Genomic DNA, 18,219 nt, shown 5'->3' with positions numbered 1-18,219 from the left:
TTTGATTATAAATTGATGTTCATTTATTTCGATTATCGTTTTGATCGTATTTTCATGTGTCTTGTCAAGCACTTCGCATAGTTAATAGACAAAACGAAGTATTCGATATCGATCGTAGTCTAAGTCATAATTTCATGTGTCTTGTTATGCACTTCACATAGTTAGGCGACTAGACGACACTTTCGACGACTCGGGATTAACCAATTTAGATGTTTGTTTGACTAAGTATGATCTCCGGATATACGTAGTACTTAGAGACATCTACTTAGGAGTCGAATATCGATTGTACCTCGACACATTAAATCGGACTACACATAGTCGTAGGTTTATCATTATGGATTCCCGGACTTCGACACCTCTCTCACTTATTTGTTGCCCGAATCGAGTTTTACTGTCTCCCGACTCTTGTTCCCCGACTCTTGCTCCTCCGAACTCTTCTCTCGAATCTCTCTCGCCCGTTCACTTTGATAGTTTAATTTAGTTTTACTCGCTTTCTTCTTTTGTTACTCTTTCGATCAAACCCCCGTTTACCTTTGTTCTTCCCCTTTTTAGTCTAAGTTAGTTTGTAATATCTAGACCGAGGGATAAGACCCTTCGATATCCAAACTACCTTCCTATCCTAGGATCGATCCCGGCTTTCCCGGATTACTACTTGATACCTCCGCTTGGGTGTGCAACCTTTTCGGGTGCATCATATATCTAGCCCATTGCTCCCACACGACCGACCCTGGGTTGCCCCTAACCATGTGTGATCCGGGCACCCACCCAGTGGGTTTTGCACTTTTCCAGGTTTCTTCTCCGAGCCTGATTCTTTCTATCTTTTGGCACTACCAGACAGGATCATATCCATCTATAGGCAAGATCCCATGGGTCAACTCTCTCTCATCAAGCTACCACTCTTTGGTGTAACCCGTTGTAGGATCCGGTCTATGTTAGCCGCGGATTACCGAACTGATCCGACGATCTTAAGCGGCTTCTAGCTAAGCATTACGATCCCTAATTTGATCGGACTAGATGATCTTCTGGATAAAGTTATCGTTATCCTAACTGCCAAACTATAAGCATTGCCATCTTGGTCGAAGGGCACTCCTTCGGAAGGACATCTCCTTCTGACTGAAGGACTATATCCTTCAGTCTCTGACTTGTACTTAGAACAAATGCAATGCTCGATTCCCATGTCACTTCGCATCTCATCTGATTCGTCATATCTTTTCAGACTTCCCTGATCTAGAGAACAACTGTCCAAGCTAATGATTAACTATTAATCCATTAGAGTACGACCGTACATTTTCAGTTGCTTCTCCTCAAGTGGTCCGGAGATACTAATCTTAACCTAGTTGGGAGGACATAATCCAGTCTTGTACTCTCACTTAACTTCATGTCTATCGTGTCATTCCCGGTAATCCGCTTTTATAACCTCCTTTTACGGTACGATGTTTGGCGGTACCAAGTTTGACACTCCTTACACATGATAAGTGGAGCACTCATGTTTAAGGAATCTTTCCAATCTTGCCTATGAGAGTTCATGACGTATTTCATTACTCATTGAAGAACTCTCATGTTGGGTTATCCAGTGTATATTTCCAATAATACACCCATGTAATTGACTCGAATTCCCAATTCGTATAGCATATGAAACTTCGCTATCAGTCAATCTCACATGCTAGTCTTTATAAGTCATTGTTGTCCATCCAATGACCTGGACTAGGGACTTGATAATGAACCTATTCCAAATTCACTTAGTAGGGTTCCATTTATCAGATCACGTATCCGATAAACCTACTTGGAATGCTTCATTACTTTGGACTGTACGTTAAATACTAAACCACGTTTTAACGACTAAATAATTAAATTATTTCTGATAATAAAAGTTTGTAAATATTGAGCCTCCCCGTGTAACTCCTTACACCCTCCATTTTACATGTTTGAACTTTTTAGAATAGCTCAATGCCTATGATCGTAGTATGACTTCTATACTTAGTCTCAGATGACAGTTTAGTTAATAGACCTCATCTAATTGGATTTTGCTGGTTATCATCCCGATAACCCTAGTACTTTAATACTAAATTAAAACTCCTAAAGCTTTAACTATTTTCTTTTATTCATAGAGTTTACAACAGTCTCTTCCTGGAACCTTTCCAGCTTACTGTTCTTCTAAGTTAAGATTGTCATCTCGTTCTAAAAGTTTGTAACATGTGACTGTTTTGTTTTATTTCCTTGCATTGTACTGGGAATCTATCATAAGTCTTTCTCAAGTACTATTTGATATTTCTCAATTGCTATCCAGATCAGCTATCTAGATTTGATTGGTAATGACCATAAATACTCCAAGTACTTAAGACGTCAAGGTGAACGTTAATCATGTCTAACATGACCGATCTTATGCTTTCAGCATAACCATCTTTTCTCATGCATGCTTGTTCATCAGAATATCTCGAATTCTGAATCTTGCCAAGCTATGTTTTCTGAGACTTGGGTAGAATTACTCTTCCTGAGTCTTTCACATTAGACTTTTCTTAAATAAGTCTTATCATCTTCTCTATCTATTCCTATACATCTTTGATGCCCAAAAGTCTTTCACCTTTGGGTGTGGTCATTTTTATTGAGCCAGTTCTAAACTGTTTTCAATATCAGAATGTTGTTTTTAATCTGTAGTATGTCGTCTACACACTGGACCAAAGAAAACTGGGTCACTCCTACTAACCTTCTTGAACTTTCTGAATTCAAGATTTCTCTTCCTTTTTAAAGAAACCAACTTTTGATTACTTTGCAGAATCGAAGATTCCTACTCTTACTTGCATGCTTCAATCCTTCGGTGGATTTCTAAAGCTTGAAATTCTCACTTAGCTTTCAGAAGGGTCAACTCTCTTCCGAAATGCGTCATGTGCACATTCTTTTGCTTAGTGATTGATCATTATGGTTTTAACCATCGTGACTTAAGAGATGGTCTTTTCATGGTCTAAACCAATAACTCTTTGACCTTCTTTTTTAATCTAGCTCTGGGAAACACTAATGTTTCCATCCTTGTCTGTTTTTCAAACTCTTGGAAAAACCTATTTGTACTTAACAAGAACTATTCCTTTAAGAAAATAGATCAACAAGTTCCAAACTTGATTTCATACGTGGATTCCATTCTGATCTTATGACTCCAAGCTATATTTCAGAGTGATTCTGTCATAACTTTTGTGTAGGTAGCTCATCTCTTCTTCAGTAGGATTTAGTCCTCTGAGACAGATCTATGAGCCTTCAAGGCCTACGAGGGGTTTGAACAACTTAGAGACGCTCTCAACTCCTTGAGGGCTCTCTTGCGAATCTAATTCGAGTTATGCGGAAGGATCTCCGAGATCTACTATCTCTACCTCTATTTCCATATCTATCAGTGAGAATAGATAGGAACCGCAATTTCTGACATTCGTATATCACCGTTGGTTTGTAATACCATTGTCAGTTTGTTGCTCTTATTGAGTTTCTTCGATATCTTAAATTTCTCCCACTTCTCTTATTGGAATAAATCTTATTTGAAGCAAGATACATCATGAGCAACAAACTCTTTGTTCTCTGATGGATTGTAGAAGAATCCCCTATATTTCTTTATTCATAAAGAATTACTTTGTCTTTCAACTTTTAGACGGGATGTGGTTAGGTAGGAAAAACGACCTTGTTTGAGAATCTATCCCAGAAAGTGTTCGGAAGATTGGCATATACCCATCATTAATCGTCTCATGTCTAACATGTTTGATCACTCCCACTTGACTCATCACTCATATGATGTGTTTGTTGGAGAAAGGTGAGAAATTATTTCTCAACTTCCTTGATGGTTATCAAATTCTTGACTTAAATACACATCATCTTGATCTAATCGAATGACTTATATTTTTGTCAAGTGGACTCTGATTAACTCTTGTTAGTGTATTACTCCCTCCGTCCCATTTTGTTTGGGTGTTATTCCTTTTAAGGAAGTACCAAAATGTGTCATTTTACTTTAAATAAGACTCATTTATTACTTGTTTTATTGACGTTTCCCAATCTACCCTTACTTTTAATACTAATAAAAAGTTTCAATTGTTTACACACTACTTCCAATGTAGTTTTTATTGTAATAGTTTAAAGTAAATATGGGTAGTTTAGGAAAAAAATAATTAGTTAAGAAGCAATAAATGAAAATCCTTAATAAGTTGGATCTCCCAAAAGGTCAAACAAAATGGGATGGAGGGAGTAATAGTTTTACATACATCCGTATGTATGAAGACTATTAGTTCACTAGTTATATCTTCCTTTCCAAAAGGTGACTTTGTCAAATAGTCCTCTTGAACAAAATTCACATGTGTCGTATGATTCTAAATCATTAGACTTTTAGAAGTCCATACTATTGGATCTTCCTCATGTGTCTTATGTCAATTTGACGCTATGACAAAATCAGAGTTGACCGGTTTGAATCCTTTGATTGTAGCCTATAGTATCATTGTTAAGTTTCATTTCTGCTATAACCGACTTTGTTAATTTAGAATTGGTTTAAAACATTAGATGTTTCTACAAGAACATAATAACACTTATTAAGTTCTAAGCTAGATCAGTGTCTAAAAGAAGACTTTGATCCAATTTAGCATCCTTAGCAATCACTTGCTTCTGCTCCCTCTTGGATCTTTTCTCCTTTTAGTCAAGTATGTAATTCCCATGAGCTCTTACTGAGATGCACATCCGATTTTAAACACCTCATGAAGGGAGTCTACTATACTTGCCAAACTAACTTTGTTGACAAAGATACAAGAACCAGAATTCTCAATTCCGTTTCTTTGTCTTCTAGGTACTTAGGGTAGTTTCTTGTAATGACCTAGTCATTGCTTTTAAAACTCTGACCCTTTGTCCCTATGAATCATAAGAACTCTTCTTATATTCCTTTGGTTGTTGAATTTGAAGAACTTGTTTCTTAGATTCAAAGGTTCCTCAATGTTCTTTTCAGCTACCTTTCTTAACTAAAGTAGTAGCGAACATTAGGAATGGAATATTCTCGGACGTTTCCTTTGTTTCGAATTTGAGAGCGTTTCTCGAATTCTAATCCAATCAAGGAAGTAAGTTTCGTTTTATTCCTTCTGATAGAATAAACGAAGGTTGGAACACTATTTTGTAATAGTCATATATACTCTACACTAAAAGAAAAAGCAAAATCCTAAAACTTATTATCATAGCAAAAACACAATTTTTTGCCACATTATTCAATGAACCGTCCCCGGTTGAATAATGCGATTCCAATACCTCATTTGTTTGAGGTTAAGCGTAATAGGGCACTGCCCTTAACCCCATCGTCCTGGGTGAGTAACTCTTTACTGATCATACTCCTATGACTCTTGGTTGATGAATAACACATTTATGTGTTCAATTCATCCTTTCCCTCGAAATCCAAAACCCGTTTGCTGACTCGTTGAGAATAACCAGTTAGACATGTAGACCTCTTCATAGATCTACCCGTACTTTCCCGAGGTAAAAGATGGGACCCTGCCGAGGCAGGCCCACCATCGATGAACGAGGGCTCAGCAGGTGTCTTATTCTAGGCAAGCTTTACTCAAAATTCGTTTTGGGGACTTTTACGTAATTTATCAAGTATGTGTTATTGTGAACTCTATCATAACCATTCATGTGAGTTTGCGTAAGGAATTAATTAGTTCCTAGTATAGCCCCTAAAAGATCTAATTTTTTAGGTTACCTCTTGTTGGCCTATAGTTTGTTTGGATTTACGTCCTTGAACCTCCATTAATTACTCCCACTTGAACCATGATCTCATTGTTCGGTTCATCAATGGTTCCTATGACCCTATACTCTAAGTATTATTCGGACACATACTCACTTGTGCTTAGAAACCAGAGTCAATGACTTATCTAAAGGCAATACTATTCTACGCATTCACATATACATATATACAAAATATGACATTCAAAAAATAAAGTATTTATCCTAGATTCGTTTCTAGGTTCGCTATTTATGGGAAATTGTGACATCTCTATGTCTAACGGGTTTTTAAGTTTATTTTCATAAAATATGAACTAATGGCACGTTATGTTTCTTCCTTAATGATTTCTAAAATCGATTCAAGGAAAAACTCCGTTTAGGCCCTCGGATGGCCCGAGTCAATGTCGGAAAAATTATGTTTTGGAACCGGAATAAAAGGTAAGAAAAATTCCCTCTCAGGCCCAAGTCAAATTCGAAAAGACACAAGTCAAACTTGGTCAAAAGTCCTTTGACTAGTTTTGTTCAAGGCGAGTCAAAGGTCCGTACTTTAGGGACGGATGCCAAGATCCTCTTGGATGGGACATGCTATACGCGTCCTAGACGTGTCCTGGGCGCGCCCTAGCATGAGACGGCTCAGGCCATCTCGGTCACTAAGATCGAGATGGCACTGGACACACCAAATGCATCCTAGACGCATCTAGTCATTCCAGACACATATGCGTCTGGAGCCGAGTCCAGGGTTTCGGTCCTAGACCAAGACCTATATAGGAACCTGAGATGCGTCCTAGACGCGTCTCGGCATCCCTTTATGGGCTTGATATGTCCGGCCCAATGCTCCCACACGACCGCCCCTGGGTTGCCCCTAACCATGTGTGATCCGGGCACCCACCCAGTGGGTTTTGCACTTTTCCTGGTTTCTTCTCCGAGCCTGATTCTTTCTATCTTTTGGCACTACCAGACAGGATCATATCCATCTATAGGCAAGATCCCATGGGTCAGCTCTCTCATCAAACTACCACTCTTTGGTGTAACACGTTGTAGGATCCGGTCTATGTTAGCCGCGGATTACCGAAGTGATCCGACGATCTTAAGCGGCTTCTAGCTAAGCATTACGATCCCTAATTTGATCGGACTAGATGATCTTCTGGATAAAGTTATCGTTATCCTAACTGACAAACTATACGCATTGCCATCTTGGTCGAAGGGCACTCCTTCGGGAGGACATCTCCTTCAGACTGAAGGACTATATCCTTCAGTCTCTGACTTGTCCTTAGAACAAATGCAATGCTCGATTCCCATGTCACTTCGCATCTCATCTTATACGTCATATCTTTTCAGAATTCCCTGATCTAGAGAACAACTGTCCAAGCTAATGATTAACTATTAATCCATTAGAGTACGACCGTACATTTTCAGTTGCTTCTCCTCAAGTGGTCCGGAGATACTAATCCTAACCTAGTTGGGAGGACATAATCCATTCTTGTCCTCTCACTTAACTTCATGTCTATCGTGTCATTCCCGGTAATCCTCTTTTATAACCTCTTTTTACGGCACGATGTTTGGCGGTACCAAGTTTGACACTCCTTACACATGATAAGTGGAGCACTCATGTTTAAGGAATCTTTCCAATCTTGCCTATGAGAGTTCATGACGTATTTCATTACTCATTGAAGAACTCTCATGTTGGGTTATCCAGTGTATATTCCCAATCATACACCCATGTAATATTTTGAAATCAAATAAGTTGTGTCTCTCCCTCTACTAAAACTACTGCTCTCCCTATCTAATCCACTGCCTATACTAAATAATATTTTGTAAGGTTTTGTATGTATCTAATACACATAATCATCTAACTAATGTTGTAAGCGGAATCTCAATCATCATATTATTAACACTAGTTATTCAGGATCGTGTGCAAGAACTAATAATGAACTAGAAACTGAAAGAAGAATACCAGGATTTGCTTTCCCACGAACTAAATTCTAATAACTTTATCCCGAAGAAGATGAGAGCTCCAATTGTCGCTCCTCTACTTGAGACACTCGAGTAAATAAGTTGATCTCCCTTCTTTGTTTTCTGCTAAAATTCCATTAAAGGTTGAGAAGAAGAACTATTCTTCATTTGACTCCATAAATAGATTGGGAGCTTTTTCTCTAAAACCCTCTCTCTCCACTTAGCTATATATTGTGAGAAAGATGGAGTTTTCTATATTGTGAGAGAGATGAAGTTTTCTCCTGAGAAAAATTGAACCCTTTTTCAGAACTCTAATGACCCTTATATAGAGAAACCCTAATAGGAGTCTTGCTCAAATTACGTTTAAATACGAGTCCTAGAAAAGGTAAACGGTCAGAACCTTTCTTACCCGAAACCCTAAGGGGGTTTCCTAAAGTTCCTTGGCCAGTCATATCAGCCCCTTTATGGGCTTGATATGTCCGGCCCATTGCTCCCACACGGACGGCCCTGGGTTGCCCCTAACCGTATGTCATCCGGGCACCCACCCAGTGGGTTTTGCACTTTTCCGGGTTCCTTTTTCGAGCCTGGTTCTTTCTATCTTTTGGCACTATCAGACTGGATCATATCCATCTATAAGCAAGATCTTATGAGTCACTCTCTCCGATCAAGCTACCACTCTTTGGTGTAACCCGTTGTAGGATCCGGTCTATGTTAGTCGCGGATTACCGAAGTGATCCGACGATCGTAAGCGGCTTCTAGCTAAGCATTACGATCCCTAATTGGACCGGACTGGATGATCTTCCGGATAAAGTCACCGTTATCCTAACTGATAAATTGTACGCATTGCCATCTTGGTCGAAGGATACTCCTTCGGAAGGACATCTCCTTCAAACCGAAGGACTATATCCTTCATGTTCTTCCTATACAAAAGACCTTACATATTCAACCTTACTTGGGATTACATTTGACCTTTGGTTATCGGCCCTCGGTTCTCAGCCCTCTCAAATTTTAACCTAGATACGGTTGGCATTGTACTCTTTTTAAGCTTATTTATTCATTATTGTCCTTCAGCTCTTCTCCATCTTGGACCCTTGTTTGTTTCTTGAGCATTAGATTTCTAGGTACTTGGTCGGTACTCATGTCTTTCTGTTCCCTCCATACACATCTAGACCAAATTACATAGTCCATTGCCAATGTTACGATGTAATCGAGTAAACCAAGAAAGCAATAGGAAATAAACAACCACACAAAACACAAGAAAAATACGTGGTTCGGTTGGCAAGACCTGTTCCACGACGACAACAACGCGATGATTTCCACTATGATAAGCAAAACTAGTTACACAAGAGATTCATGAGAATTTGACTTAACAGATATCCTTAGGGGTCCAGTTTATATAGCCACTGAAATTCTAATCCCACCGACATAGCGCCTCATCGACTCTCTCTTTCTAATTCCCGAAATATACATGGTAACCGCTAACTTTAATAACCGACATAATAGATGGCTTGCCCTGTATACCAGCTCTGCCTTGGAGCCCTGTTTTGCATACCAGATCTGCCTTGGAGATCAACCTAGCTCTCTCTTTCTATTCTTCTCATATTTCTTTTCTAGAACCTATTTCTCTTTAATTTCTTCTCTAAAATTCATCTCTCTCTCATTTCTTTTCTAAATATCTTTTCTCTTATCTTCTCAAGCAATAAAAGACACTATCAATTGGATTTTGGGATTATTCTTGAGCACATTTGGGTCAACTATTGGATATCAACATGGAGGCACAGGTGGCTATGAAATTAGATTTACTTTGGTGATTTCTTTTCCATTTCTTCTCTTGTTCCATTTATTTTGTAATACCCATGAATATTTCCTTAGAATCCATGTGTAGCTAATCCAATTCATCTAGGATTGATGTTGAAACCGTTATTTAATCTTTTGATATATGTTTTAATTAATTAGATCTTCTGATTTTGCTTAAATGTCTATTAGTTATCTCTGTATATAGATTTGATGTTCTTTTCATTAGTTATACTTCAGAGTGTGATATTTCATGATTATAATAAATTGTTTGATGGAGTTTGCTTATTAGTTGATAAATAATAGTTAAGAGGTCTTAATCTTTGTAATGATGGTGATTAGAACTTTATGATTGTGAAACGGTTTTATTGACAATATCTTCCGGAATTGAAATAGTTCATTATGTTAATTTCGATTTATAAAAAAAGCGGTTTAATTGATTAATTGCTATTTTTTAAAAGTGATTTTATATGGTGGATTCTAAAACCCTAGAACTTTTCTCACCTTGATTTCTCCCTCTTTAGTTTATTATTTGTTTTCTCAGTAATTTAAATCTTTTCCAAAAATCAATTCTACAGATGGTTTTATTTGAGGTTTTAAAGCACATTCAACTTATCTCCGTTGATCGACCTCGGCCTTCCCGAAAACATTATAACTTGATACCCGTATACTTGCGGGTATAATCCTTTTCGGTCCCACCACTATAAACAATCTAATATGATATCGAAGTATTTGAATGAGAAGAAAAAGTAGTAAACATGGACAAACATGAGAGTTAGGTTTTTTCTACTTGGAGTTGATTCTCCTTCGGAAACGAAACGCTCCATAGTTCACCTTTGGTTTCCCAAACAACTTATAGGGTTTAGAAGAAGAAATCCCCTTGAGAAGAAGCCGTTATCGTCCTTCTTTAATCCCCAAGAAACTTCTCAGCAGTGCCTGTTCCTTCTCCCTTGTTATTAGCCTCCCACCTTCCTCTTTGTCCATGCTGATAATACAATAAATGGTCATCAGTTGACATAAGTCAATGATTCAAGAGGATTAGAAGCCCGTGGCTCAACCCGCGTCAAGTCAGCAAGGGAGGTCGAATTCCGAAGGAGGTCTGCCACTCAAGCCGTGAACTGAGGGGTCGGTATGATTGTCATAGGCGCCTAAGCTCTGCCCTGACTCAAATACGACCCAGTCTGTCCTGGGATTCGTGAGAAGGCTAGGGAGGTCCACCTAAGCAAGACCGGTACCTTAAGCCCTAAATATGAGATGGTAAAAGTGTGCAAGTGCTTACCGACTTAAGCCCAAATCTGATCAAAGATCCTAGTCCGTGAGAGGATCTTGAGTATTTTCCTAACTTGGGCTTCAAAAGTCTCAGAAAGAGGAAACATCTCCTAGACTCGAAAAGATATCTATCAAGGATGTTTAAACAAAGGAACTCTTAAATATCTAAGATACGGAATAACCCCACAGAGGGAAACTCCTAAATATCTAAGATACGCGATCACCCCAAAGAGGGGAACTCCTAAATCTCTTACAACACGGTGAACCTCCACTGCCCTAAAGTCACCGCCTAAGAACAGTCGGCCAAAGTAACCTATAAAAAGGCATCAAATGAACAAGGTATGCTGAATGAACATTCACAAATGAAGTCCACGGTTCATTCAATGCTTAATCTTTTATCTGCAAGGGAAATCTGACTGTCTTGAGCGTCAGAAAGGTTTCCAAACTCTTTGCAAATTTTCCCATGGCTCCAAGGAAGGGACTGGGATCAAAAGAAAAAAGAATCAATAGAGCAGGATCAATCAACCAGGCATGACTCAGGGTTAAGTCTCTTTATTCTGACTGACACCGCGGTAAGCCAAAAATTGACACCAACAAATTGGCGCTAGAAGGTGGGATGACTCTAGAAAAATCACAAACGTTTGGTAGCCCAAACTCTCATCTCAATTCCCCTTCGAAATAGTCACTTACTTAATTCTTTAAGAAACTCCATCGAAGAGAAAGAAGGTCTTCTCAAGAAGATATGCCTGTCAGAAACGAGCAACACTTTTTAAAGAATGGGCCACATATTCGCTATTTTCTAACACATTAATTTTTGTCGAACCCGCAACCAACAAAAGACAAATAACTCTCACCTTCCACGTCCTCACCCCAACCCAACTAAAACCACTGTTTGCGTTATACAATTTTTTTCATCTCTCTACTCTTTCATCTTTTTGCAACAAAAAATATGTTCTAACTTCAGTCACATTGTATTTATTTTATATATTCTCTATATAACAAAACAGAGTGGGTTAGTGCTGACTGGGACAAAATAAATGCTCCTAGAGGTTTAGTTGGATGCTGACTTGACAGCCACATAGTCATAAGACAACCAAAATTCTTATCTTTTAATCTTGGTCGTTCAAACTAATCTCACAATTATTTAGAACCTTCGATTCAAGGTGTGAATATACACAACGGCGGCTCAAGGGCGATTGCTCTCCCTCAATCAAGCTCGAATCTTCTCCTCCACAGCAATCTTTTTCATTCACCGCAAAAACTTTTCGGTTTTCTCTCTCACTTTCCTTCTGATTGAATTTCTTTTGGACAGTTACTCTCTCCACCATCGCCATATTCATTGCTCCATTTGTCTCTCTTCTTTTCTCATTAAATCGGGAAACCAAAAGAGTGAACCCCAAACATTGAAACCAAAGATACATAACTTTTCAAGAACCCTAATAGACACAGAAGCACTATCATCAACTGTTGGATTCAGAAAAATCTATGTCACCAAACAAATTAAGTGGGTTCTGAACTGGCATGTCTCCTCAATTCCTAATCAAAACTGTTTTGTCTTCCGATTAATATCTTTGTCATCTCCATGTTGGGAGTGACGGACACTGGAGAATAATGGTTGAAACTCCAGTCAGGTCGTGGAGGACATCATTTCTAGCCCTAAGGGGTGAAACCCTAAATTCTACTTCTCCACCTTCCATCCACTCTCTTCTTCAAAATCCATGCCTCCCCTCATTTTCCTTCTCACGAGGTACTCCTTTTTCTCTCTCTACTTGTATGAATTGAAGATGTTTTAATTAGGATCAATTATCATTCCCTTATACGAATATAAAATTTGAATGTCAGGTTAAGTCGGATTTGATGCTTCTGGTGGAATTGTTGAAGCATGTTTGGGAAGGGGAAGATGAAGTTGATATCTACTTTTATTCTTGTCACTTGGTAAATCACTTTTCAATTTGATTCTGAAATTATTAGAAGATAGAAAAAAGATCCAGTTTTCTTATTAGAATTGCTCAGTTTTAGTATAACATAAAAATTAAAATTAAATCTTTAACTAAAGAAGTACTAAAATCTTCACTTTTTATATACATCGTTGTGTGCTCAAGCTAAATTTATGATTTCAGATACATGGTGTTACTTGTTGAGTTTGCCTGCAAATAAATTCATCATTTTGGTCTATTATGTTGGATTTTCTTGGAGAAGTGGTGAAAGTTGAATCTAAGCAAGTTATGTTACTAGGAAATTCTACTAAAATGAAAGCCTTCATGGAGGTGGTACAAATTCTTAAGTGAGTTCTTCTATTTCATGAATATATTGTTTATGGATATAATAAGATTTGAACTCTGGTCGTGTTACCACCCAATCTAAGTGGGTTTCACAAAGTGAACCCGACATGACCATATTCTATATTGTTAACTTTGTTCGTATTCAAATTTCGGCTTCAAATTTTCAGTAGTTAATGTTTACTCGGTACGAACTCTTGGCAAGATTGGCTGATGAAAATCCTCTTGTAATTGTTTTCAGATACATGGATCATAGATATGGTAGAAAGTGTTCACTCCTTGAAAGCACTCAGTTAGTTAAGCTGCTGCACCACATTGTTGTTTGCTCTCATTCAGAATTGTATTAATCACTTTATTTAAGTGCTAGCAAACATTTTCATGTGGCCGAAATTGGGATTAAAATCTCTAAATGCGAAAGTTTGTGGGAGGTTCAGATAATTGCCTTTGTTATGATTGGGGGTGTACTTGCGAGACTTGAATCTTCTGTTTCAGTAGAAATATGGCAAATGATAGTTGAGGTATGAGTGTTCTCTTGTGCAACAATTACATCTAATTATTAATTATAAGACCACCTTAGAGTTTCTATTGTGAATTAGGTTTTAAGGAAAGTAATTGACGTGTTGGTAGCTAAGAATGTGCTTGTGGAAGACAATCTCATGTCCAGGTATACAATTTCTTAGCGGCTAAAACTACCCGAACTTATGCTACCAGTCTATACCTTACTTTCATTTTAATAAATTGTAAAAATTAAGTTCCCTTATGACTGCTAGGTTTTATACGTCTCTTCTTCAGTGCTTGCATTTAGTTTCTATCACAAAATCAAGTCATCTTATGTTATTTTGTTATTTACTTATATAGTTCTAACGTTTTCAGGTCGCAGGGTTTGGTTTGTAACCGCACTGCGAATATTTTTTGTATATGGATTTTAGCTCCTTAAACAATAATAGAAGATTGGTGGATTCCACGAGGACTGAATCTGGTGCATACCGACCCCCTCACCTATGCAAAAGAGATTCCCGATCTTCCTCAGATAATGAGGCTTTTGTTCTTGGTTTTACGTCATCAGATTCAGAGCCCAGTGATAATGATGGGTCAGGAACTAATAAGGACTACTTTTGAAGCTCTCAGGCTAGAATAATTGCTATTATTTGCATACAGGTACTACTGTTCTGTTTAATTTTATTTTGAACTCATTTGGTTGTTGTGTTTGGATTTCCATCATGTTATTTTCAAATGGTGCAGTTTCATCATAATAGCCGTTTGTTTAGGTTGGTTTTGATAGTGGTACCTTAAGCAGTATATTCACTTACTTAAATAAAAAGTGAATTAGAATGTCTATTATAGTGTTAATGAAAGCTCAATATACAATTTTAAATAAAAGGCTTTACAGAATTGTGTGTAAGTACACTTGCGTTTAGATAAATCCCTTAATTTTTATCTTTTTATTTTTGTCATTTGTGTTTTTAAAATTTTAAATATATAATGGCTTAGTATTTTATGCAAAAGTTAGGATACTACGCCAGGAACTTGTTGGAGAGATTATTTTAAGTATATATTTGTTTATTTTGTCTATAACCTTTCTGTTAAGTGGATATAATTTTCTACATTTGACAGTTAGAATAAGAAGACTATGGAAAAAGTTCAAAAATTGAATATGGTAATGAATATCATGAAGATTAGATAATGAAATGGTTGAGTGTGAAGGGATTTTGTATTTGGTTGCTTTACTGTTAGTATTGCTCTTTTAATTGATTCATTCAATTGACTTAGATTTTGAAAGAATGTAGCATTTGGCTATTTACTATAATGTAAAGCAGAAATGTTGGTCGAAAAGTTACTTGTTGACTATAAGTGTTAAATATTTTGTGTATCATTTATTTTTGTATGTTTCTTAAAATTTTATTCAAGTTCAATTTTCACCGTGCCGGAGGCACGGGCTATACCTAGTTAGTAATAAGATAAGGGTGCTTCTATAGGCACCAGACCAAATGGCTATAAGCAGGCGGCTCTATAAGCACCGGACCCAACAATTGTTTTCTCTATTGGTGTCAGTCAATTTGTAAGCACACAGCCCAACGAGACTTAACCCTTATGCTTGTCCAAACCAAATTTCTCACCACTTCAAAACGAAAAAGGAAAAAACTTTATTTTCTCTCTCTAAGAAGTCAAGAACCGAAACTAAATCCCTCACTGAATCTCTCTTACTCTTACTCGTCTCTCTAAAATCTTACTCTCATACTCTCTCAATCATTCCTTTCACTCTCAAAGTATCTGAAACAACAATCGATTAGTGAAGACGAAGTAAATCAAGCTAGATTTGCTCCTTTAAGGTTGGTTAGAAAAACCCTAAAGTTTTATGAATTTTGTGACTTAATTTGTTGTTTGAATGATTGTGGACGTCAGTAACATCTCATAACATGCTTAGAATATCTTTTTCTATAATTTCGAACACATTTAGAGCCTTTTGTATGATGATTTGCCTTTGAACGAGTCTGCCCTAACGAAGGTAACGGACTGATCCAGTCCGTCTGATTCGTCGTGGTCACAGATCTCCCTTCTAGTCTGTCACGGATAGGGTAATCTGTGACTTATGTTTTTTTCTTATTTAAGGATCCCACTCACTCCAATCTTCATTATATCTTGTCTTTTACTAGTGACACATGAATTTATTAATCTAATTTTATATGCTTAGTCGAACATTCGATTGTTAGGTATTTAGTCTAAGAAAGCATATTGATTGTTTAACGTTTAGTCGTTGCATCATGTATTGTTCAACAGATATTATGGCATCCCGTATTTCTCCTACCGCGAGTGAAAGGGTTCGTAAGCAACAATGAAGAAGAAATGATAATGACCAACCTTCAGAGGAAGAGCTTCATGTTTCGACAGCACAAATAGATGAAGGAGGGTTATCTATTGGCTCGGACCTGTATTCATGAGGTGCAACAGATCGATCGCTGCTGAAATGTTTTCAAAATCATGTTGCTTTCACAATTTGGCGGTAAGCAAAGATTATTACTGATTTTAGTACATACAATAGGAATTGTTTTTGTTAATCATTAATCTAAACATTTTTTTGTTTTCGGGAAAAGGCCGGCGTTGAAGTTACATAACCATGCCTCTGTCGTAGTTGTGGGTTCTCTTTTGGAGAAGAAAATGGGTGGGACCTGAAAATGGAGTGTGAGGGTGTTCAAGAGAGAGTCTGGAAAATAGGAATGGCCCATATTGCGAGATATTCTTACGTCAAGTTAGATCGGATTGTACTCGCGACATTAACAGTGTGGTGGTACGAGGACACAAATACTTTCCACATGTCGTTCGAGGATATGGCGATCACGTTAGAGGACGTGTATCGCATATGTTGTCATCCAATTGAATGTCGTCCCGTTGTTGTTTCGAAGGGAGTAGATGAAGAAGATGGTGGTGATGATGATTATGATGATGATGGTAAATAAGATGCAGACATATAACTAGTATGTCGGTCTTCAGAATTAGATTACAACGCAGTGAAAGAACACTTAGGTAACTCTAAGTCTGTGCACTTAAGTGGTTGAGGAGAAAATATGGTGGGACGCAAGACAGTGACACCAAACGTGTCAAGGATGCTACTGCACGGGCATACCTCTTACACCTTTGTGGTTGTACTCTTTTTGTTGATAAGAGTGCAACCAAGGTTCTTATTATATATTTATCTATGTTATTTGAAGAACTTAGATGCTATTCTGAGCTACTCGAGGGGAACTCCGGTGCTTGCCTATCTTTATAGGTAGATTGGTTTTGCTTCGAAGGGGGGAAACAAATTGGCAGGTTATCTAACCCTATTTCAGGTAATTTATATATATTTCTCAATTATTTATTTATTTATTATATTGGACTAGCGAATAACATTTTTGTATTTAATTTTACATTTGTAGATGTGGATCGATGGACACTTCAACTTTCCCAACACAAGATATGTTCCTACATTTAACATCCCCCAGATGTAAAGATGGGAGGAACACATCTTAAAAGGCAACACGTCATCGCAACACGTCATGTGCTCTAGGAAGCATCCGTGAACAGTTGGACGTTCTAACCGAGAGAGTAAGTACTTTATTTCTGGCGTGTTCTCTAATATAATTATGAATTTTATCTTGTTATTTGTTAAACTTCTATATCATGCATGTAGGTCATTTGGGACCCCTACCATCCCTTATTCTCTAACGATGTACTTCCATTTTCGGAAAACTCGTTCTACACCGGATGCATCGTGTTGAACGATATTGTCGAGCCATATCACCCTGATAGGGTTTTAAGGAAACTTGGGTTGGTTCCGGTCATCCCTAAAGAACCTATTATACCAAAGAAGGTGCCGAAGGACGGAGATTCAAAAAACTTCGGTGATGTGGTTTCTTACTGACGGTGGTGGGAGGATCACCTAATTCACATCAATGATAGACCGGAGGAGGTATCTTTGGCTCAGTGGGAGGCTAACACTTATTACAACTATTGGTTCAAGAAAGTATCTCACCCACTAGTACAAAACCCAACTTTATACAAATCTAATAGAATGGACTAGTGCTTAGGTTCAGTGTCGTACTACTTGAGTATTTAATTTATCATTCTTTTTTTCCTTTTGAATTTGTAGCTATAAGTTGGTCTTAATTAATTTTTGTTCTTTTTAGAGAGATGAAATTGATCGTGCCATTGCTTCAATTCAAGCGTCGAATGTGGCATGAGGGCTTGAAAGCCTTCACAAAATGATGGATAAATTGCCACTTTTAGAATCCTCATGAATCTCAACCAAAGCGCGACCCAAGAAGATCGAGCAGAAATACTACGGTGAAGAAAACAAGGGAATCAGAAAGGAAATGAAGTTGATCAAGCATTGATCTTAATTTTTCAATTTTTTTTGTTTCGATGTTAAAATTTTTAACGTATATTTGGGTCGATGTTTGGACATCTTTTTCGATGCACTCTTGTTTGAATATATTAATTAGAAGTTATTTAAATTGAATGCCAAAGTGTACCTTTTTTTAGTTTCAACTTAATGTTTTTTTGGAAAGCTTTAGAGGGTTTTTGAGGAGAGAGAGACTCCGTGCTGACGTCAGCCACATCGAAGTCACCCCTCTCCTTTCTCCCTCACTGAAAACCCTAATTTGCACTTTAGGAATTAGCAGGAGCACACCTTGAAGCAAGCAACAACATTCACCTTGGGTAA

General features: G+C 37.6%; 2 long non-coding RNA genes across 2 annotated transcripts; both read left to right on the top strand.

The window, feature by feature from the left end:
- Positions 1–13,448: 13,448 nt before the first annotated feature.
- On the top strand, positions 13,449–13,826 carry LOC147537523 (uncharacterized). Its single transcript, XR_015226440.1, has 3 exons — positions 13,449–13,537; positions 13,616–13,683; positions 13,790–13,826. It is a non-coding gene; the product is annotated as an uncharacterized LOC147537523 (long non-coding RNA).
- A 1,267-nt stretch (positions 13,827–15,093) lies between these two features.
- On the top strand, positions 15,094–18,015 carry LOC147537522 (uncharacterized). The gene is made up of 5 exons (XR_015226112.1): positions 15,094–15,349; positions 15,798–16,020; positions 16,112–16,846; positions 16,934–17,102; positions 17,188–18,015. It is a non-coding gene; the product is annotated as an uncharacterized LOC147537522 (long non-coding RNA).
- The last annotated feature ends 204 nt before the right edge of the window (positions 18,016–18,219 follow it).

This window comes from Eschscholzia californica, unplaced genomic scaffold (genome assembly GCF_041429995.1).
Source record: "Eschscholzia californica isolate CP2 unplaced genomic scaffold, dmEscCali1.0.p SCAF_5, whole genome shotgun sequence".
Lineage (NCBI taxonomy): Eukaryota > Viridiplantae > Streptophyta > Magnoliopsida > Ranunculales > Papaveraceae > Eschscholzia > Eschscholzia californica.
The sequence above is the reverse complement of the archived record's forward strand: the minus strand, read 5'-3'. Positions and strand labels throughout refer to the sequence as shown.